At 48.4% G+C, this 24,320-nt stretch overlaps 1 protein-coding gene across 1 annotated transcript in view; it reads right to left on the bottom strand.

Annotated features, from left to right (window-relative positions):
* The window catches only part of Slc6a11 (solute carrier family 6 member 11), a 118,741-nt gene that overhangs the window by 60,232 nt on the left and 34,189 nt on the right, over window positions 1-24,320 (bottom strand). The gene's annotated exons all lie outside the window — the stretch shown is intronic.

Below are 24,320 nucleotides of genomic sequence, written 5' to 3'. Positions count from 1 at the left end.
TCTTTGAATTCACAGATGTGGCTCCCATTGACTGCACTGACAGGAAGTACCTAAACTAGAGTCCTAGGCACCAAGAGTGGGATGATGATGCCTCCCTTGTAGTCTTTGTCATGTTGGGTGTGACATTCCTATCAATCAAGAGAAACATGAGCAGGAGATGCCTCTTCTACAGTTGTACACGGTCAGCAACAGTGTGTCCTGAATTTGAACATTATTGAGAGGGGACATTTCATGTTAAGATTCTTACTGTAACAAATGGAATTAGAAGAGGAACAAGAGACAGTGGTGGGCCTCACCAGAAGCCAAGGGGAGAGGAGCCCCGTCTCCTTGTGGGGAGGAGATGAAATTTCTGGTGTATGCCAGGCATTCATGGTACACACACACACAAATGCGTGCATGCGTGTGCATGTACACACATGTACCGGTTTGCTTCACTCTGCCTACTCCTCAGAGGAGATTGACAATGGGGGTGACTCTGCTCCCTTTAAACTGTATTTGTTTACTGTGCAGGGGCTGCGTGCATGACATGGCACATTATGGAGGTCGGAGGAAAACTTTCAGGAGTCGGAGCTCCCCTCCCACCATGTGGGTCCCAAGGATCGAGCTAAGGTTGTCAGGCTTGGCCACGAGCACCTTTTCTAGCTGAGCTCTCTTGCTGGTTCTCTATTTCATCTTTTTAAAAAACCTCGTCAGAACTCTTTGAATCCGTTTCACAATTCATTACCAGTCGAAGACCTACACTTTTGAAAAGAACTATTCTCCATAAAAATCAAATTTTTTTTTCATAACCGAAGATAGGCTGGGACATGGGGATGGGAAAGAAGATGGGAGGTACAGGGAGAGGGAGGGAGAGAAAGCTGAGGCAGGGGGCAAAGATCTAGCACTGGGTTGGAAGTCCCTGGGCCTGGTCTGCTTGGAGGTTTGGCCCTTTCTCCTTTGTCATTTTCTCTTCTTCAATCACTTGCACTGTCCCTTGTTGGGACCTCCCCGCTCCTGCTTTAGAAGGGAGCTTATCACCATTCAAGGGCCAGGGACCTTCTTAGATTTCAGCTTAGCTCTGCACAGCCTTCCGTGCACACAGGTGCAGGGCACAGGCCTGCTGATGGCTGGGACTTGGATACCACAGGACAGAGTGTGCTCTGAGCAGGCTGCCTCACTCCTGTTCAAGCTGGGCCTCATATCATTCCTTCGTTCACTTTCTTACCTACACACACACTCACAACACTAAAGCCATTCCTCTACAGTTAGTACCGAGCAATGCCTGGGTAAGGACGACTCATCCAATGGGCCTTTCTGCTCTAAGAAGCTTCCAACTGGATGCAACAGGCACAGAGACAGGTAAAACAGTCAGCGGTAAGCATAGATAGGCAGTTGCCTGTGACAAGAGCAGTGAGGGTGGACTTCTCCAAAGAGGTGACCCAGACATTGGATCCTAAAGGAGTAGAAGCTTAGGACATGGAAACTGGGGATGGGGAGTGGGCGAGAAGAGGAAAATGAAATTTCTGCTGCATCCAGGCATGCAGGGTACATACATACACAAATGCATGCAATGCATGTATGCACAAGTGCACACACATGCGCAATGCAATATATATACATACACATGCATGTCCCTGCACTCATGCATATATACATGTGCACACACTCATACCTACACAGACATGCACTTTACGGGCAGACACATGTATACACACACACACACACACACACACACGGACGTGACAGTGGTGCTGGCTTTGCTCTTCCCACACGTTGGTACACTATGTGAGTGCTCTGGGTAGAAGAGTTATCCTCTTTTATATATTATATGTACAGAGAGCCTAGACCCCTGTCAAAAATCATCCAGCTAATGAATCATGGCCAGGTGTGGATTCATAGCAAGTTCCGCTTGCTCCCCAGATCACCTATTTGAACATCCCACCACTCATGGCATCATGACAACATTCATGAAAATACTCTATTAATTCCTCATGTGAGAGAAGCCCCATGATTTGGTTAACACAAAACACAGGTTTAAACATAGTCCTCAAACAAGAGGACGTGAGGATCAGCAGGGGGTGGTGACAGCATCTTATGGCCACACATGAAAGGTTGAATCATTTTATACAGGTGCTAGCTCTGGTCTTCAATGATAGCGCTGCCTGCAGCTCACTCAGCCCCCAGCCACCAATGTCCACATTGCAGCTTCCAAATGAACCATAGGGGTCCCTGGCATGTCACGTAACCAATGCATTCTCTTACTGTCATATACAATGCCACATACTGTAGTCCAAAGAAAGAGTATGCAAGTCAGTTGCACAATTGGGTGGGCAGTCAAATACTAATAAGAAAAAGGTCAGTTATAGGAGGTGGCTGACTGCCTTAAAGATCTCCTCTTCCACTTAGTTTTATAGACATTGTCTATGATAGACATTCACCATTGCACAATCTCTACGTAATATTCATTAGGGCCGGAGTGATGGCTCAATGGTTAAGAGCACTTTCATTTGCTGCCCTCCCAGATGACCCACATCTGGTTCCCAGGGTGTACATCAGATGACCCCAGCCCCTAGGCACCTGACAGCTCTGTTCTCTGAGGGCATCTGCATTCATGTACATGTGCCTACTTGTGTACATTTGTACACACTTGATTCTTTGGGGGACTATTCAGTCAGCTCAAATCTACAAGTCAGGCGGAGGATAACAGGCTAGTTGCATTCATTTAGAAACACACACATGCCTATCAGATGCAATGGCCAGGAGCTGCTGTGTCCTTCCCCCCCCCATATTTCTTTCCCCAGCTTAGCTGTCTTGAGCCCTTGCTCGCACAGTTGAAAGATGAGAACGTAAGGATGACTTACATTCATAGGAATTTATCCTCAGCCTGCAAGCCCACTTTGATGAGGCTAGATTTGCCAGTTTTCCTGTTATCTCTACTGAGTGGATGGGGGAGGGTCACTGGGGAGTCTTTCAGGGATCCACTTGAGACCTGACCAAGTATGCCCTCACCGTGCCCAGGCAGTGTGATGGCAGAATGAACCTCATCATTAACCAGATGATGGTTCTGAGGCAATGCCACAGACTGAACTCCCAGCAGGTGTCCTGCTTCTGTATTACATCAGGACAGCCATGTCCCCCGGCTGGTGTGTATACCTTCATGTTTACACTTTTAATAAAACCATAAAGGAAAGACAATGGGCAAATGAGTTGCCCATAGGCCATAGAGTAGGCAAGTTAACTACCAGAATGAAACCACTGGCTGGCATGTGGTGCCCAAGATTCACCCCTCGGCTGAATTGTAAGAGCATCAATAGGGATGTAAAGGGTGGTTTGAGGCATCATTACATAATACCCACAAGGGGTGAGTGGCATCAGCGTTGACAACGTACTATCTCCCCAAATCCCTTGCGTTTCTACTGCACAAACACTCCAGGTTGTATCATCTTTGATCTTTTTTTCCCCATCTGAGAGCAGCTGTTGATTGTTGCCCTATAGATCTGGCTGTCAAGAGACTGCCCACAAATGACATCTGATGGAACCCTCCTCTCTTGTGCTCTCATCATGCGCTGATAATCAATCCCAGCATTCTTTGCAGCTGAGCCTGCCCTTGGCCTCAGAGCCCTCCATGCGTACTGTAAAGCAATCTATCTGTCACCTTTGATCTACTCCGTATTTCACATATCTCATATTTCCAGTTTCCTGCAGAACCGTGGAAGACCAAGGTCTAGTCCTTAAGAAAAGACTTGTGGACATATGTGTGCAAGCCCCTGGGGCTCCAATACTGCACAGCAGGGTCAAACAGGAAAAGAAGGCTGCTGAGACAAGAGATGGATCTGTAAAAGTGATTCAGAGCTGGGCATCCCTGGGTGAGTGGGAGCGGCAGAGGCCAATGATGCAGAATATAGGCACAGAATATGCCTTCTGAACATCCAGAAGCTTCCAAGTGGTCACTAGGGTGATGGGAAGGCTGGCCTCTTTCCTCAGCTGTCCCCACACGCCATTTCAGTCAATTCCTGCTATTTGGCTCACTCACTGTATTCTGAGCTCACAGCAAGGGTCCCCTACTCTCTTTCTTCTGGGTCACTGTGACAGTCCTGCGCTGTCCACACTTGCTGCCCAGGTTCAGAAACAAAGATCTGGCTCATCTCTGTCCTGTGAGTCTCAGCCAGCAGACCATGCTTAAGGTGGGGTGCAGTGAAAGGGTAGAGCCTTGGTGAGTGCTAGCATCTAATCCCGCTTCTTGCTATGTGACCTGGCAGGTCTCCACCCATCCCCACCGCCAGTTCCTCACTTCTAGGGAGCATGCCAGGCTCCTCCAAGTCCCCTTGCCTTTTCCCAGCCTTCCTTTGTCCACAGACTCCATCGCCAGCTCACGGCCACCCACAGTGTTCACTCTCTGTGTGTCTGAGTCCCCACACAGCTGGCTGAGCTTCCTCCGGGTCACGTGTTCTGCCCTCCACCAGGATGTCCTTGTCCCAGCCCACAGCTCTAGAAGCAAAGGCTCACAGTGGTTGACTTGAAGTACCCCTTGCTTACTTCCTCAGGGACCTCTTACCCCATAAACAGAGCTGCCAGCAAAGTGTGGTTAAAAAGACGCCTATCAATGCCTGTCACCCATCACTTGAGCCTTTGTTATTTTCCTGAATCTTCTAAAAGTCAGTATGAGCCATCCCAGCTGTTGCCAGCACCAAATACTATGCTTGCCCTTGCCTTACAATCTCATGACTTCTAAAGTACAAGAACGGATTTTTCATGGTTGATTTTTCACACTGCACTCACAGGTCCCAAAGTAAAGAGGGCATGAGATGGGCACAGTCACTATTTAATGAGTGAAAGAGCAGAAACACGAATTTAGGTTAGAATACGGTTTTACACCAGGTCCATGTGAAACAATAGAGCCACATGAACTACGGTTTGGTGAATATTAGATTTTAGGAGCTGTGTTTACAGGGAAGTCATCAGAAGAAATTCCTTTGCAACAACAGATCACCCACCCCACTCCCTAACCCAGCCTGGGTCAGACACTGAGAGTGAGAGATCTCATGATCAAGGTGCTCTGACAAGGATCAGGGTCCCTTAGAAGACATCTGGGGACTTAAGACATATTTGGAAGGGGGAGGAAGTGTTCACAGCACTTTGGGCCTGTGCTAGATGATACGGTGTCTGTGACAGGCACAATAAGCTCTTTGACAAGGTAGCACCCAGCCAGGCTGTTCCTTGCTGTTGCCAGCAGTGGCTCAGACCCAGGGAGGTGGGTGTGGGGGTAGGAGGGTCCCATTTGTCAGCCTCCTTAGGCCCAGGCTGTGAGGCCTCCCTGCTCCAAGCACACCCCCTAGGTTAATGAAGGGTTTTACTATTGTTTAATCCCCTTGCATCAGGTCACCTCCTTCTGCACAGAAAGGTCGCATAATTGTGGTAATTACACTGTATCCTGTCTTAATTGACTCTAATTGCTCATTTGCATCCCAATACTGGAATCCTGGGGTGCTTTTCCCCCTACTTCCAGGACACAGCTATTTATTTCATAGCAGAGGAACTGTCTGGTCACCGGGAATGCCACAGAGTTTGCAGAAGGGCCTCTCCTCCCTAAGTTTTTCAGGACAATGGGGCAAGTTATAAAGTGGAGTGCTGTTCAAACGGCATTTGGAAAGTGGAGTGATGTGGGGACAGAGGCGTAGGTCCACAGGGTCAGCAGATCCAGAAGGCTGGGATGCTCAGGCAGACTCCGTTCTGCACTGGGTGAGAAGGTATGACACAGCGAAGAAGGGACAGACAGAATTCAGGCTTCAGTTACTCCTATGCTACATTCCACAACTGAACTCACGTATGTGAGCTAATCTTTGTTATTTTCCTGAATCTTCTAAAAGTCAGTATGGCTTTTATGTTACCAGACATGACAAGGAAACTGTGAACGGCTGCCATAGACAGCAAGACATCTCTGAACCCAATGGGACAGTAACTGCAGAATTAAATGTGGTAAAATAAGATGAGAGCAAATTCTGGCTCCAAGGCTGTCTGTATTGGGGGTACTTTGTCTGTGTCTAAAGAAAGAGAAGCAGGTTTGAGAGGCACTAACCTTAAACCAGCTCTTGTCTGGACTTGTCTGGATGGTCAAGGAAGCAACCATCCCACAATATGACAATGCTCTTTATTTACAATTCATACAGTTCACTCTGAGGCTCACCATCAGTTGACTCCCTTCCAAACTTGTAGGAAAACAAAACAAACAAACAAACAAACAAACCAGACAGATGCTATGTGAGGTCCTTCCCAGGTCTCAGTTTCTAAGAGACTAGCTCTTTGTCAAAGATGAGTCTCTGTGACGCTCTCCAGGGTCCTGACGCTGATGTGTGTTGTGTAACTGCTCCGAGCCCTGGACCATACCTCAATTAGCTCAGCACCTGGGTGCCACAGATGGCTCACTGTTGTCTCTAACCTGCCTCAACACCACTTATACGGGTTTCTCTCTGTACTTTGCAGACTAAAACTTTCAAGATGTCTTGTCCTGGGGCACAGTTGGAAGCACTCAGAAGTTTGTCCTCTCCATGCTGCTGTTTCTACATGCTTTCCATGCCTGTCCTTAACCTAAAGCCTCTGGCTTGACTGGATTTTGACAGAAACTCATCATAACCCACTACCCCTGGTCAGGGCAAGCCCATCCAATCCCCCTGCCCATTTTCTTTTCCAGCTGGTCATTCCAGCACATCTACCTGCCCTCTAAGCTAGAAAGCAGAGCACTAAAGATCCGGCCATTAGACAAACATTCTTGAGTGTTAACAGATCCCTGTTACTCCCCCTCCCAGAATTCCCAGGGAAGAATACCATAACCACCACCAAATAGTCAGGCTTACCCTCCAACAAGGACTTGTTGGGCTTTGAGAAGAAGATGAAAATCTGAAGAGTGGAATTGCCATAAACATAGTTTTCTTTAATACTTTTAGAGATGTTTTCTGAGAATAGTTTAATAAGATTTGTATATGTTAGGAAAAAAATACTTTTAAGTAACCAAATCTGAAATACGTAGTGTCATGTTTTCACAAGACAATAAGGGTATCTCCCTAAAGAGGCAATGGTATTTTAACAAGACGGTTCTATTTCCTCGAGCAGCTGAAGAGATCATTGTTAAGCAACAACTGACTAGTGGTGTCTTAATAACAGCAGAGCCTACGTGGCTGCCATCACACACTGGGCCACTTCAGGATGCGCATTTCACACTGGCATCCCTAAACTGGGTTAAGGGGGAGGAGAGGATCGCGCTGAGGCAGCATCAGAGCAGGGCCCAGCTGAGCGTAGTGAGCGGAACTTGGAGCTCACTGTAACACCATGAGGGACCCCTCATAGCTATTCCCTCTTCTGCAGTAACCAAACTCCTCTTTAGAGTGTTGTGCATGTTGGGGCATGGCGAACAGGTGTCTTCCTCAATCACACTCCACTTTCTTTTTATAAGATAGCATTGCTCACTGTGGAGACCAGTGAGTTGGCCAGACCAGCTGCTCAGTAAGCCTCAGGCACCCTTTCTCTAGAAGCCTTCCTGATTGATGCAGGGGTTGCAGCATACATCGCCACACCAAGATGGTTATGTGGATGCTGAAACCCAAACTCTTTATTGACTGAAAACTCTCCCCAGTCCAAGGCTCCTCATTTTTTAACAGAATCCATGCTGCCCAATTCCAACCTCCCTCACAGCGAGGCTATCATTTGGTGACTGCTGACCAATGAGACACAAATGATGCTCCTAGATCATGCCCATGAAAGGGTAGGCTAGATTCTACCCTTCCATCTTGCCTTTGCATGGGCTGAAAGGAAGACAAGATCTCTTAGGTTATGAAACTGTGAGCAGTACCCTCAGATAGCAAGGAGTGAGAACAGAGGACTGGGCCCCTGAGTGTGGCCCATCGTGTGAGAGGGAAGGAACCTTAGTCCAACAATGAATCTAAATATCCAGCCACCAGCTGCCTCTCTGACCTTGAGTAGGTGCTGCTGTTCTCACTCTGGGTCTTTTGTTGTTAATTGGCTAAGAAAACTCTGGTACGTCCCTTCCACAGACACACAGAGATGGTGAGGGTAACCTAAGGACCCCAGAAGTGGGCCATTGAGAATGACCACCTGCTGCTTCTGGAGTCGACCAGAAATATCAACAAATAGTTAGGGCTAAGCTGCAAAATTAAAGCTTCAAGCTTCTCCGCAAGAAGCATCAAGAGCAGTGCTGATGGGGACCCACACTTAGGGTGCATCACCATACACAAAGTGTGCGCATGATTCCCCAAGCTTACATCTTCCTGGTTGGCGAAGAGGGGTCAGTTCCCACAATGATGATGGCAAATCAGAGGTCATCATCACTCAGTCATGAGAAAGGCTGGGATGGCCTCTCACCCAGGCCTGTTGTGGGTAGGCAACAATGTAGCAGGGGATCAAGACCAGAAAGAGGCTCCATCAGCCCCATCTCAGCTGTGAGGAGGTCAGAGCAGCTTGAAAATACATAGATCACCTCACTACCAGGTGTGGAACTGACCGGGATGTAGGACTGGAAGGCTGGTGTAAGGGGAAAGCTGAGGGCAAAGGCGCAATGACCCAAAGCATCCAGATGCATGCAGAGCCATCACTGCCAGATGCTGTAACAAGAATAATTTTTACTGTCGGGGGTCATCACAACATGAGGAACTACATTAAAGAGTTGCAGCATTAGGAAGGCTGGAGACCACTTATAAGCAAACTATGACCATGTCTTGAGGGAAACACCCTTGCATGGCCAGGAAAGTAGGGGATTCTGGGTCAGATCCACCTGACTCCAAAGCCTGCACACTGATGACTACATACATCAATGTTCCCTATGCTTCCCTGCCAGAGGCCTTTGTTTCTGTCCTGCCCTTTCTTACGGTCTCCTTAATGATGGCCATCTTCACCCAGGCTATATGAGCCAGCCTCACATGGCACACAACACTCATCACACTAATACCATAAGACGCAAATGCAGCCTCTGGCCTCTTCTGTGCATCCGATGGGACTTCTGCTGGTCACTGTCTTTCTGAGTTTCGATTCTTTTTGTGTAGTGAGTACAGTAACACAGCTCATCAGATGTGTCCTTTGAGCCTCAGGCTCTTGCCATGACAGTGCCCACCTCTCTGCTAACTCTGGGAGATAACAAAGCCAATGTCCACACATCAGTGCTACATCTTGGCACATCAGCCTTTAGGAAATGGCAACCTTCTTCCTCTTATTCAGCTCTGCTTCATCTTGCTTCATAGCGCAGTTAGCCGATATACGAGTCACCTTCCCACTTCAGCAATATAATACCCATGACAGACATTGAAGAGGTGGGAAAGTTTGTTTTGACTCATGGGTTCAGAAGGTTTGGCCTGCAGTGGCCTCATCTGGTTAACTTGGGTCTCTAGAGACATCACGGTAGAAATATGAGGTAGGAGAGATCCATTTATATTGTCATCGTTGTCAGGGGGGAGGAGAAGGGGAAAAGGTGTCAGGGGAGAGAAGGAGATAGAAGAGGGAAGATGAAGCAGGATGCAGAGGAAGGAGAAGGAATCTAGAGCTCCAACATCATTTTCAAAGACACGCCCCCAGTGACCTAACGTCCTTCTGCTAGGCCCCGCCTACTAAGGGCTCCACCATGTCCTGACATTGCCACAGCTGATAAGTGGACACAGTTAAACACACAGGCCTTTGGGCGCCATTTAAGGTTTAAACTGTAGCAGCTGCTAACACATCTGCCTGAGCCTTTACTCAAAGCTGCTCAAGGGTAAGGGTGGGATCCATCCTCACAGGCTCTGAAGCTTTTCTTATTAAGTCCTTTGCACATGGTAAATACTAGACTAATATGAAATTCAGATCCTGATTAAAGTGAACACCACACACGTGTATTGTGGGCCTTTGCTATGGGACTGAGGCTTCCCTGTTCATCCATCTGAGGTCTTTCTACTGAATTCCATCTGCAGACAGGCAGATTTGCTGAGCACACGTGGCCAGGCCCTCTGCTTGGCTGAAGCTAATGAATGAATAAGGTCCTCATCCTTGAGAGGCTACAACAGACACAGTGCCATGGGAGGATGGTTCAGAGCTCCTGGAGGTGGGCTCTGAGGGGCACAGCAAGCTCCCGTGGCTCCAATCCTGATATAAAACCTGCTGTGAGAGCAAATCCCTGCAAGGCAGAATGTGTCAGCCTGGGAAGAAGTCCCCTCCAGGGACAGAAGTGAGCTCCGCATGCTGGGTGACACGGTCCAGAAGCAGCAGGCATTTTTGCACGCTCATTAGGATGGCTGAGTCCAATTGAAATCCTTGTCCATGGGCTATCGAAAGATGGCCAGATTCGGGAGGCAAGGGTTTAAGCCTATTTCATGGCGAATTAAGATTAGCTAGGGAGTCAATGCTATTGATTTTTACATCTCCACCATAAAGGCCTCAGAAATGGAAACCATCTCAAAACAAGCCCGAGTGACATAAATAGTCCATGCTGTGCCCAGCCAAGCTTACACTGGTATTAAGAGCTATTGCTTACTGCCTGAAAAACATGCCCAGTACCTTAGCTAATAATGATTTAAGCCCTATCCATCTTCTTGGACTTGAAGGATTCTGTTGCCATAGCAACCAAGTGCACCAAGAAAAGTACACATTCGCTAGACTGGATTCACGTGTGTGTGTGTGTGTGTGTGTGTGTGTGTGTGTGTGTGTGTGTAGGGGGGGTGTGAGGTAGGAAACACTCCCCCTGTGTGTCCTGGCTCTCTTGGGCACCCATGTAAAGACTGAAATGTGGAGAACAGCAAAGGCTTGGTTGGAAGCCATAGCCACTGCCAGGCTCCTGAAAACAGGCCTCACATCAGTCAAACCAGACCCGCAGCAGAGAGGAATCTTCTTCCCTCTCTGGTTTCAGTTGTTCCCTTGGTTCTTCTCCCTCTTCTTTCAGTTGTTCTTCTGCCCCACTGCTACTCAGTTAGCACCTCAGAAAACACAAGGCCCACCCTTCAAAGTCCAGCCTGACTGTTTCTTTGGGCTGATTCTTCTTCTGACCTGACAGACTTAAAACTTCCTTTGTCACCTCTCTGTTTCTGCTTCTCCCTCCCATCTGAAAAGGCCCGCGCCCCAGTTCACTTTGTGATGTATTTCCTTAACCAACTAACTGATCAATGCATCAATCAATCAACTGTGATGAGCAAAGAACAAAATACTCAGTCTCAGGCCTGGGGAGCTGCTCAGTCAGCAAAGCACTTCTGTGCAAACGTGAGGACCAGCGTTTGATCCTCAGAATCCACGGAAAAGGTTGGGCATGGTGGTAAAGAGCAGAAGGTGGAGACAAGCAGATCACCGAGGCTTGCTGGCCAATCAGCCCAGCCTCAAAATACGAAGCATCAGGCCAGCAAGAAACAGACCCTGACTCAGGAAGGTGGTTGGCTCCTGAGGATGAACACACCAAGTTGACCTCTGGTGTCTACATATGTGTGAGTACACGCAAACATGGACACCCACACACATGCACATTCTCCCCCGATAAATAGAAATAAACCAGTGAAGTAAATGACAACCTAGGGTATTTAATTACAGCAATGGGAAACAAAGATACCCCACTTTCCTTTCCTGTACCCCTTCCTAGTAACCCCGGAGGGCCTGGAACTCTCTATGTAAACCAGCCTAGCCTTGAACTCAGAGATCCACCTGCTTATGGCTCTGGAATTCTGGGATTAAAGGTACGTGTGCATGTCATGTGTGTGTGTTAGAATTGAACCAAGCCCTCTTCCCTTGTGCCACACCCCAGGCCTTTCACCTCCTACAGTCTTGGAGGTCATGGATGGGCTGGTGCCTCCTAATTCCACTCACCATCTGGCGGGAGCCCCAGAGTTTAAGGCCCACCTTTATAGGCCCTTTATGATTAGATATGCCTGGATTTTCCACAACTCCACAGGGAGCCCTACAAATACAGATGTTAAAACCTGCAGTCCTCACATTCTCCCCTAAACCTACACCTCCTTGCATCTTATTCTTGGAGTATGATGCCTCTCAAGCTCTGGCCCCATGCGTCCCCTTTGACTTCAGTTTCCTTTTCTGTCCCCTCAGCTTGAATTAAGCTCTGGAAATGGGAAAAGCATGATCTGCTACTTCCAGGAGCTCCAGCACGCCACACTCTCATCTTTGTCCTTACCAGACTGGCCAGCCCCAGTGTACACTCCCACCTTGGTCTTCTGGGACTCACTCTCCTTCCCCTCCAAATCTCTTAATATTGGTGCTTCCCAACACTCACCACCACCTGCCCACCTTGTCCTGTGTTCTCTTCCTGGGCAAGCCTCTGCTCACATAGCTTCAATACCTCTATCCCGTAACACACACTTTCGAATTGCTGCATTTGTCCATTTTCTGTTCCTGTCATCAAATACCACAGACAAATAACTTTATTTAAAAAAAAAAAGAGGCCTATTAAGTAGTAGTCCAGGAACTACAGGGGCAGTAAACCCGATTCATCTCAGCCCTGTGTACATGCCTAGTGCCTACGGAAGCAAAAAGAGAGCATTAGATACTCTTGAACTGGAGTTGTGGTTGGTTGTGAGCCACCTTGTGGGAGCTGGGAATCCAACCTGAGTTCTCTGGAAGAGCAGCCCATACTCCTAATCACTGAACCATCTGTCCAGTCCCTGGTTAAAAGATCTTAAGATAATTGAGACTGCTTGTCAACATTTAGAATGTCTCCAGCCAGTGAGACGGCTCAGTGGATAAAGGCACTGGCAGCCACGCCTGAGGATCTGAGTTCAGTCCCTAGAAGCCGCTGATGAACAGAATATGGATCCCCTTAAATTGCCCTCTGACCTTCACATACAAGCCATGACATAGCACACACCAAAGTTATAACATACTTAAAATGTCTGGAAAAGAACTGCTTTTTTTTTCTTTCTGAAGAAAGGTATCAAAATAGGCTGGCGGAATTCGATCCTGAAAATCAAACTTTAGAAATATGATTTTGAGTCCATTTCTTTTTTTAAATTCAGTGTTTCCTTGAGGCAACCCGGTACTTTACAGATCCAAGAAAAGAAGATACTACAGACAAATGAGGCTAAACCATGTTCTGCTTCTTTGGCCTAAGCGCACATATTGCCTGATAATGCTCTGACGAGCAATCAAAAGCCCAAGAGGCTGAGGATTCTGTGAGAGAACCTTCATAGCAGCAAGTGTCCATGTCGCTGTGCCACAAAGACCAGCACATGGTGTAGCCCCAACCGAGGTGTGACAGCCTCCTGACTTCTGTTCCATCTTGATGGGAGGTGCAGCCCACTTTTTAGTGCATAAAATAATGGCATGACTTAGTTCAGGTAAAATACATCAGCCAACCATTTCTCCTTTTAGGAGTGGGCCACAAAATAAAAATCAGGTGATAATCTATGGACCCGGAACGTAGAAAAGTGCACACACCCAAATCACCTGACTTTTATAGAATTCCTAGGGGTTCGTGGGAGCCCTGATGCCTCTTCAGGCCCTGGATGAAGAATCTTCACCTCTGTGAGGTGATTCTACTCCACATGCCTCTCTTCTGAGCCCAGACATCTCCCCCTTGTGTTCTCATGGGCAGCTCCGATCTTGCTAGGAACTCAGAAGAGCAGATCACCTCCTGCAGCTGCATTCCTAGTGCATCTCTCCCTTTCTCCAGTGGCACCACACCTGGCTCTGGCCATCTAGCTTACAGCCTGGGTCTCATCATCAATTTCTCTGCTCCCCCCCCCCAAAGCCACCACAAGCAGATGGGAGGGGTCACACTCTAGGGAACTTGCTAGCCCCATGCTTTTTCTCTCACCTTGGCACTTACTGTCTCTGACCTGCACTCCTTCCATGGTCACCTCTACCGACTCACATGCCGTAACTCCAGAGGCGCCACGGGAAGGAACCCACGCCATGTTACAGCCTGGCTTCCAGACATGTCTAAGCTATGTTTTTTGGGTCCCAGGATAGCTATAAATGTGGCCCAATAATTTTGTATAGGACAGCATTGTGTCAAAATGTCAAAAGGCCTTTCGGTGACCAGCTGCATTCTCAACTTCTCTCAAGGCTTGCCCATCCATCTACTGTCTCAGGGCCTACATGGGTGTTTTAACACTTGCTGATTGACTCCAACTCAATATGGCTGGCTGCATAAAACAAGCAAGTAATGTCCTATGCTTCATTTCCACCATGAGACCTGGAGCAGGTCCTTCTGCTGACATCTCATTACACATGGGCATGCACACCTATAAATGCTACAGAATTCTTTAGGAAGGTTAAATGGCAAAGTGCAAGTTGGTGGTTACAGTCCTGCCTCGTAAGGGCCAAACCAGAGACACGTGGGGGAATTTCCTGATATCACAGAGACCAAAGCACAACATTAAAATCAAAGGACTGGGAAATCCAAGAACCCTACCTACAGTGGACATGACCAAAAGCCCTGCTTCCTAAGGTTTCAAAATGGCCAGGCAACTCTGCAGGCAGAAAAGTTCCCACCACTGAGCACAAAGTCTGTTTTATGTGAAACTGAGAGGTTTTATTTGGGGCTGTTAAGTATTTAACCCAGGGCCTTACATAGCCAAGTATTCTTGTGTTTGTTTGTTTGGTTGGTTGGTTGGTTTTGTTTTCTCCTTTCTTTCTCATCTTAAATAAAAAGGAGGTTTCCACAAATGCCATCACCACCTGCTTTCAGATAAATTATGTTGCTATGCCAATACCCACATAATCCTCCTGACCAAGGCACCACTCCTGAGCAGCCATGTTTATGGCCATTGCAATTATGGTGACTCCGAACTATTTTAAGACGGAAAACCTACAGCAACAGACCTGGATAGTCTGGGCAGCCATCTTGTCTCACATCCATGCGTGCACCTCATGGTTACAATCACTGCCAGTGGGTCTCAATTGTGTTAGGTCACCAGCAAAAGAATTTTTCACATCTTTGCAGATGTTTTGTATGGAAAAGCTGCTGTCTTTGGCTTGTTCTGTAACACAGCTAGGTTCTCTGGAATCCATCTGATCAGGCTGACTGTAGGGCTGCCATCTCAGGCTATGAGCAGGAGGCCCTTCAGCTTCAAGTGGTTTAAGAAGCACTAAGCATCTGGACCAGCAAGCCTGGGGTGGAGCAGGCGCTTCCTAGTGCTGTGATCAACACACAGAGCCAAACACAATTGATATATTGGGATAAAGACTTTGTTGGCTCCTGCAGAGTGAAATACTGCCTGCCCCAAGGTTCTCACTGGGGTTTCTCGTTCGCAATACACCTGAGTTTGTCAAACAGGAAGGAAGGCAGCTGCTGCCACAGTACAGAGCGCAGTGTGAGGCCTGTCAGTGCCATCTCCACTTTCCAAAAACACACTTCTGCTTAAGAGCCATCATCAATGGCTCCCCACTGCCCATGGGACCTTAGGTGGCCAACCCAGCCTCTGCTTCCCAACCTCCATAGTCACCCACCCTCGGCTCCACCTCCCTCACCTCCCCTCCAAAGGTAGGCTCAGCTCCAGCCCTCCCAGGACCACGCAACAACCTGATGCAAACAGCAATGACTGGGCTGTGGACAGTTACTGTTTGCATAAGGGTCATATCTGCCAATGAGGGGCTCAAGCTTGCCCACCTACTTGGAACCAGAGAATGAGCTCAGCGAAGCAGAGAAAACTCAAAGTCCCGGCAGAGGTAGCCACCGTGTCTGCTACGCACAAGCCTTGAGGATTTTAACACGCGACATCTTCTAGAAACCTCCTAACAAGGTAGGTTTCCTTACATCTCAAGAGGCAAAGAAAGGTCAGAGATCACCCTGACCTGGAGGGCGGAGCTGCGTGCAAAGCCACATCTTCCAGGGGCCAGAGGCATTCGGTCTCTGCTCTCCTCTGTGTGCTGATGAGCAAAGGGACTGACTGTAGGGTGTACTGGTTTGAGATGCACCTGACAGATGGGTCGCACGCTCGCTCATCTGCTGGGTGTATGGCTCCGTACATCACTGACCTCTCTGCACCTTAGCACCATTCCTACAGGGTGTATCCTGTGCTCCCATGAAACCTACTGTAAAGCTCAATCTGGTGATGATGGCAGAATGCCAAGCTTCCATGTCAGGAACACGGTAGAAAATTAGCTCAGTGGGAAGGGCCTGAACCTGGAACCTGTTCCTGTCTGACCACTGTCAGATGGCTTGGAGGACATTTCCCAATGCTTCCTCATCCATCAGCGGCCACCTTCCACTTAAAGCTGGTGTCCCCGTGTTCATCTTCTTCCCCAAGACAGCATTTCACAGCACTGTTTCCTGAGCCGCTGAGGGTAGAGGGGATGTGGGGGGGATTGAACATGTGACTGCCCAGTAAATGCTGTGGCCTGTCACCTTGATCCATCAGGTCTCTTCACATACTAGGCCTCACATGCTCATTGGACCACTCAATCAGTCCGATTGTCCTTTGTCCCTGTGCATCTGTGTGACTTCCTTTGGAGACAAAGTCACGGCTGTTCTTAGCCTCTCTGACCTGCATGGAGTCAATCTTGTTCACTGGCTACAAGGAGGAAACAAAGAGGGAGGATAAGGGCTGTGTTACGGTTACCCTGGTTCAGTGTACACGACCATACCCTAAAGTTACTATCAAAAGTGTAATATTCATACATGTACATGTATGTGTATGCATATAGATATATTTATAAAGCGTAGCCAACTACATCCTCATGGGTGCACCAAGTGTAGTTGCCTGCTCTGCTTTACACAGCCAGGGCAATCGCTGTGTCCCACTAGCATCAGCACTATCAGGGAAGGCTCACCTGTGCTGTGACCATACAATGCCTCTGATGTAACAGAACGTTCCAGTTCACTGTTAAGCTCCAGCACCACAATCGTGCGGTCCCTTGTTGACTAAAACATGACAGTGTGGCACACACCTGTCCTCCAAGTGGGCACGGGCTAATTGTGGTGGCAACAGTGATGCTGAAAGAGGGGCGTGTGGTAAGGACCCCGAGAGAATGGAGCGGGTCCCATCCACCACAGAGTGAACTGGCCAACAGTCTGCAGGTGCCAGTGTGTGGGGACACTTATGACGTGACACTTGTCACTTGGCCACACCTATCTGCTAGCTCCCTGGGAAACATCATGGCTCAACCTTAGTGCCCCTATGACATTTCCTCACTACGGTTCTTCTACCACATCCACAGAGCTGGCCTACAAGTCACCCTATCCTGAGCCATGCACACAGGGTGGCACAGAATATCCTTCCCTGTGCTACACACTAGAGCACATCTTTCGGAGCTCTGCACTTGTTAAAAACCCTTTGACAAAAGAGGAAACTGAGGCAGGACTGACAGCACCATTGAAAGTGAAAGGGCAGGACTCCTGACACCTGCTTCCTGCCTGTAGACTGCCACCTCTCATCGCCTGGGCCTGACAGTGATGGTAGGTGCAGAACAAAAGCTCTGCTTGGTCTGGCTTTGCTTCCCAACAGCATAGTGCCTGTCTCTGATGAGAGAAGAACCTCTTTGGTTATTCTGTGTCCACCTTGCAGAATGATGGTGCCCCGTGTCCCTAGCAGACCCACGATCCACACAGGGTTGGGCCTCCACACAGTGCCAGGTGCCAGGGAAGGGCTGGAAAGGGTTAATAGTGCCTTCCTCCCCCCGCCCAGGCCCCACTTGAGCTCCTGCAGGCTTTCTCCAGAGCTGGCTGGGACTACAGAACAGCCCCCCCACAAGCAATCACTCGGACTTTGGGGGGCCTTTGTGCTTTAATAAAGACGGTATTACTGAGTGGCAAAGCTTCCTCTCTTCCAAGTCCCCTTGCTGCCAGCGTCCTGCTAAAGGTGAAACCCAGCCATTCAACACCAGAGAAAGGGCTGAATTGGACGCTGGACTCTTTTGACTTAATGTCACAATCTACCCCTCTCCTAAACTGCAGCAGTGAGAGTAGCATCCCGAGGCTGCAGCGCGGCTTCCTTGCCCTCGAGTTTGGGGCCCCCTGGCCGGGATCTTCACATGGCGGCTGCTGGGGTGCTCTGCATGCCTCTCATGATCGCTCCAGTTTCCTCTCTGAAAGCAGACATCACCCGCCACTGGGACAGCCGCACCACCCAGGCTGCTTGAGGGCTGGGAGGCAGGGCTGCCCAGGTTTGTTTCAGAACCTGTCCTCTAATCTCTAACACGTCTCTCTCCTTAATTCCCCTGCCCCTTTCGCTCTTCCTTCATGCCTCACTAAACCCATGAGGTGCTTTTCAGGGTGCTCCTGATACATAGATCGTCCATGTGGGACTCTCTGCCTTTGCTGGCAGCTGTGCTTCAGTGGTGGGAGGAATGACAGAGACTCTTGAGCCCCCCTCCCTCAGGCTGTTTTCATCTGCAGCAACATCTATAAAACCTGCCTCTGTGGGCCTCCATGCACCTGATCCCCCCCCCCAGACCCCTGTGGACTCTGACAGCATCCCCAAGGACAGAATGGGTTAAGGGTCTGGGTGAAGGAGGCTCTGCTCAGTCTCAGTCCTCACTACTTCTAACATCCAGACCAGACGACACGACACGTTCTGTTTGGGAGTCCTTGTGTCACCTCCAGTTCCTCTTCTTTGGGTGAATGAAGGAAGGGAAAGAAAACAAACTCAATTCAAGGCTGTTTGCAGCTGTTTCTGGGTGAGGGTGTCTGTCTGTCTGTGTGTGAGTGTGTGTGGCTTTTTTTTTTAACTTTTTCCCCCCTGCCTTGGTGTCCTGGGGCTTTGAAAAGAGTAACAACAGAGCCCTAGAGCAGTGAAAAGACAGGATTCTTCTTCAAATCCCGGCTAATCCTGCAGCTTCCTCTGAAGGGGCAGCAGGGGGAGGTGGGCAGGGACCAGAATTGTTTTTATAGGTCCTCCCCTCCCAACCACTGCTCCTGGAGACCAGGAAACGAGGGGGAAAAATCCATAAATCATCCACGGTGAAGGACAGAAGGAGCAGGGAAAGACGGATGCCAGCTGAAGAGGAGGCATGGAGACAGCCTGAGGGTTTATTCTATCTGCTGGATGGGACGGCCATCTACCAACAGCCAAGTGTCCAAGCCAGAAGCTGGGCTGGCCACCCCTGCTCAAAAGGTGGAAGACAGCAAGGGCTCAGTGTCTATGCAGAACAATGCCATCCTGAAGGGGGTTTCAGTGTGACCTCTGTCTGCCCTATGCCCTGCCACTGCCTCCCTGGTCATCTGGGAGCAGTGATCCCTTCAGCCTCTCCTCTACCAACCCCTTAACAACAGGCAGAAAGTCAACCATGTTCCTCTGCTTCAAAGGTCTCCTAGTCCTTAGGATAAGCCCCACCCCTTTGCACAGTGCAGGAGGCCCGATTCAAGTCTCTGCTCATCTTCTTGTCTGTCAATCACCAACTCTTGCCCTGGCTTTGCAGCTCTCCTGGCTTCATCACAGCCTCCCCATCTGGGGAATGTGACTTGACCCTAGGCTGTGTGTCCCACGTTGTCTCTGGGGACCCCCTCCTGCATCCTCCTCCCAAATCCCATCACTCCGCAAACAGCAACTCTGTTACTCATTTCCCTCCCTCTGCAGGAAACTAAAGGTTCCACAGTCTGTGCCACTTGCCACTTGAAAGAGCCCCTGCCTAACGTCAGTAACTCACTGGGTGGGTGAAGGTAAGAACAGAGGGATCAGGCTTCCTAAAAAATGAGTGCTAGGCTGGGATAGGAGCTTCGTCTGCCCACCACACCCGAGGCTCTGAGCTGCACCCCCAGCGCTGCCACAAAAACAGACCTCAAACACAGGGAAGAGCATCCCGACATGGGAGAAGCCAGAGCAAGCAATGTGTGTTATTGCCTGTGTGGGCACATGTATGTGTGCGTGCTTATGTATGTATGTATATGTGCGTGCATGGGTGTGATTGTATGTATCTATGTGTACCTGTGTATGCATGTGTCTGTGTGTATATGTCAATCTGTATATAGATGTGTCTGTGTGTGTATATGTTTGTGTACATGTTTATGTGCATGTATATGCAGACATGTGCCTGGGTATATGTGCATGCACATGTGTGTATATGTATTATTGTGTGTATCTATGTGTACGTGTGAGTATGTGTCTCTGCATATATAAACATATATGTGTGTACATGTATACATGCAATGTGTGTATATGTATGTGTATATGTGTTCAGGTTTATGTGTGTACATGTTCATGCATGTGTTTATATGTATACATGCATATAAACACATGCATATGTGTATGTATGTGTGTCTGTGCATGCATGTGTATGTGCACAGCCGCATGTATGAGTGTGTCTGTGTGTGTAAATGTGGGTATGCACGTAGATCTATTTATTTCATGTGTGGTGTATGTATGTATGTATGAAGGAGCCTTCACAAATAGTCACTGTTGAAATAGGCCATGCAGTCTTCAGTCATTTCTTATTAAGAAGGAAATGGTTCCTATAGCCAGTTTAGAAGACTGGACTAGCCTATTGAGCTACGAAGTATTTTGTAGAGGGGCAGCTCATGAGTACAGACTGAGTAGCTAACCTTACTAAAAAATGTTTACAGCTAGGACTGTTAGTGATTTCAGAATTTTTTTTAAAAGTTGGGTTATTTGTATGTACTTAGAGTGTTTATACATACTGTACACATTGAGATATCTTGGGTATGGGACCAAGACTAAACGCTAAATTTAGCTATGCTCTTATGCATCTTTAAAACATGACCTAAGGTCATCTTATATATTTCAGTAAATTTGTACACAAAACAGAATTATACTATTCAGAATTTCTTCTGGTTTCCCACCAGACCCCAGAAAGCTCTGGATTTTGGAGTGTTTTGGATCTGGGGTTTTTAAATAGGGGGTTCTAGACCTACAGATGAGGTGTTGTGGGCCCCATGGCCCCCTGCAGTTCCTTGGTCCCACAGTTTGTGATAACACTGGCATGAGAAGGTGCAGCTTAAAGATGCAGGCAGCGGGTCGGGTCTGCTTGAAGCCACCCACAGTTGGGCAACCATCGGGTTAGATGAAGGCTGAGCAAAGCCACCACAGGAGAATGCAGACAAAAGCTTTGAAGTACACAGAGATACAAGCCGAAGATCAGCAAGCACAGCACCGATGAACATGCAGTGTTCCGCTGAGATGGAGGGAAAGGAGAACCCTGCAAATTCACTTGCAATTTGTCCCTCATCGAACACATGGCACTTGAGTGTGTTGGTCTATGTACAAAAGTGGCTTTATCTGTACAAAGGTCGTCAGCAGACTTGGCTGATAATCAGGTGACAGGTTAGTTGAGTTGATCCAAATGATTTAGTGCTCTTGTGGGGACCAAGAAGGGAAGCCAAGGGCAGAGGCAGGCATGATGAACTTGGTAGATATATAAAACATGGACACAAGAAAATCACTATGATTTACAACAGTAGCAAAATTACAGTTGTGAAAGTAGCAACAACAACAATTTTATGGTTGGGAGGGGTCGCCGCAACATGAGAAACTATTAAAGGGTCACAGCATTAAGAAGGTTGAGAATCACTGCTTTAGAAAGAAGAAATGGCCCCCAAACCTGAGCTGTTTTTCTGGGGCAGGAAAATAAAGTAATGAATGAGAAGCTCCTGTGTGCTCTGAACTACAACCAAGGTCTTGTCCTTGAATCTGCAAGCTGCTCCTCACGGAGGGTACAGAAGAGGTAAAGACCTAACTTTGAATGCTAGCAAGGCTCCTGGCCAACGGGCAGCCTTGGGCCAACTTTATGGTCTTCTGTGACTTGTAAGAGAGTTTTACCTTAAAAACTAAGATGCCCTCAGGTTGAACACACTGAATTCTAACTTTCTAGAGACCCTAGAAATTCTCAGGATCTGACTCGCTCAGCTGTTGCATTACCAAGGACCAGCATCTAGGAGCTAACTTGCAACTGCTTACCTGAGCATGCCCACTCTCACTGGTTGCACGCTTACCTACCCTTGAGGGCTGCACACTGCATGCTCATTGAGAGGACCACACTGTCTACTGTCTTCCCTGGCACACGGCAGAGCCCTTTCCTGCATCATCCCATTCCACTTGCAGAAGCATGTTCTGAAGTTGGGACTACTCATTAGACCCAGAAGGTCCTCTGTGGTGTCATGCCTTCTGAGGGAGTTACCAATGGTAGAAAAGCTTTGTGGCCCATCACAGCCTTCTTATACATGTCCCCTGCTGGACTGTGTTGTGGGGACTTTGCTTGTGGTATGTCACAGCTTCCCCTGGGATCTGTATGTTCGTAATCTGTTCCCATACCCTTTAATTATGAGGGCAGGCCAGCAGTGTCTGTCTCCCTGACCATGGGAAGAACTGAGCAAACTGTGCACAAGCCAGGAGCAGTGTTCAATTTGGAGATAAGAGAGACCAGGAACTTTTCTCACATTAATGAACATGTCACCTAGAAAAGCTCTGACTCTGGGAAGCATGCTGGATCTTCAGGAAGGAGATGAAGAGGAGGTGCTGACCCATCCAGACCTGGACAGTCCAGGGAAAGTGGATGTTTCCCTCCTTCAGGAATGCCATGCAAATGGTTCTGGCCAGGGTCTAGGTTCTGGGACCAGAAGCAACCACTTCCCACACAGGATATCCCAGACAACCCAATGTGTTATTTTCGTATGTTTTTGTACAGAACCCAAAAAAACATCTGGGTTCCAGACTCCTCTTCAAGATGCAGTGGGGAGAAAGAAAGAAAGAAAGAAAGAAAGAAAGAAAGGAAGGAAGGAAGGAAGGAAGGAAGGAAGGAAGGAAGGAAGGAAGGAAGGAAGGAAGGAAGAAAGAAAGAAAGAAAGAAAGAAAGAAAGAAAGAAAGAAAGAAAGAAAGAAAACAAAACAAAAACAGAAGCTAACCCATGCCACACACTATCCCCTCAAACCAAGTATACCTCCATAAGTTTCTGAGTGTAACCTTGGAACCCCACAATTCATAAAAAGCCCAGGGCCTGGCCTGACACATTTGCTCTGCAACACTGGACAAGTCCCTTTTTGTCACCATACCTCAGTTTCTTCATACATAAAGTCAGGATGATGTGGTCTTTATGACTTAAGGAGTTTTAGTTCTGGCAAAACAGTCCTACCCTGCATATCACTGTGGTGTTGGGGACACAGGGAGCATCCTATGGAAGTCAGCATGCAAGAGTAAGGTCCGTCAGCTCACCAGATCCAGCATCAGTACTGCCTTGAACAGCACTTGTTCGGACACATGCAGCAACTCCCAGGTATCTAAGCAGTCTCCCTAACCACCTTCTAATTAGGTCACAAAAAAGCCATCACTGCCCTTGGGATGCCACAGGTGTTATGACGGTGCCCTTACACAGTGGGCTGTGTAGCCCCCAGTGCTCGGATGTCAGCCCCATCTGCTGCTGCCTGCTTGAGTTGGTTGTTCAATCTGTTGCCTCTGCAAACAAGGTTAACCATCTTGCAGGGTTGCTCCAAGGCCTGAGTGGAGCATCTGCCACAGATCCATACCAGAGAATGGTAACACATCACCAAGGACTCTGGTTATGACTGCAGCTGCGGTTTTCACTTCTACCAAAGATGTGACAAAGGGGGGCGAGGAAGGCGTGCTCCTCATGGCACTCCAACAGTCTACGTGTTAGTCAAGTACATGCCAGTGGGTGTGGTGGCACACGTCTGTAATCCAAACACTCAGGAGTTGGATGCAGGAGGAATAAGAGTTTAAAGTCATCCTCAGCTACACAGCAAGTTCAAAGCCAAAAAGAGAGAGAGAGAGAGAGTACAAGAGAGGCAGAGGGCAAAATGAGTTGAAGTAGAGGCACAGTCACAAGGTACCTGTGACTGGAATGGTTGGTCACTCAGACTGTGGTTTTCCACCTGTGCGACAGAACACTAACTCCCTACAAGAGGGAGATGGGATGTTGAAGGCAGAAGTATCATCCGTACCCTGACCCCACAAGTGAAGAACCAAGAGAGAAGGCATGGCTAAAGATATGCTTGCTTCTCCTCTTCCTTGGCATCTTTGCCTGAAATCCCCCAGACTGCACCTGCCCTTTTCAGGGCCCAGTTACCCAATAGGAGTTCTCCAACACATGAGCTTCCCACAACCCCAGACAACAGCACACTGCTCATGCAAGGGTTGAATGCAAACGTGTCTTGCTGGGACCACATGCTCTTATCAGCAGTTCCTGTACATAAACCCCAGTTGGCTCAGCTCTCCCCATGCCACATATCATTGCTGCCTAGCCAAGGCCACCAAAGTAAGCACGAGCTCCAAGAGCCAGTACTTGGACCTACATTACCTAAACACAGCCCTCCCCTAGGGTTCCTGAGGCATTTCCACCCACCTAAGGTGGAAGGGTGCAGGGTGCACTTCCCTCACTTTCAGAAAACTGTTGAGGGCCGATAAGATGGCTCATCAGGGAAAATCACTCGCTGCCAAGCCTGTTTGATCCCTCGGAAGCACACGGT

Source organism: Meriones unguiculatus, chromosome 5 (assembly GCF_030254825.1).
Source record: "Meriones unguiculatus strain TT.TT164.6M chromosome 5, Bangor_MerUng_6.1, whole genome shotgun sequence".
Classification (NCBI taxonomy): Eukaryota; Metazoa; Chordata; class Mammalia; order Rodentia; family Muridae; genus Meriones; species Meriones unguiculatus.
Note: the sequence above shows the minus strand (reverse complement) of the source record. Positions and strands in the feature narration are given on the sequence as shown.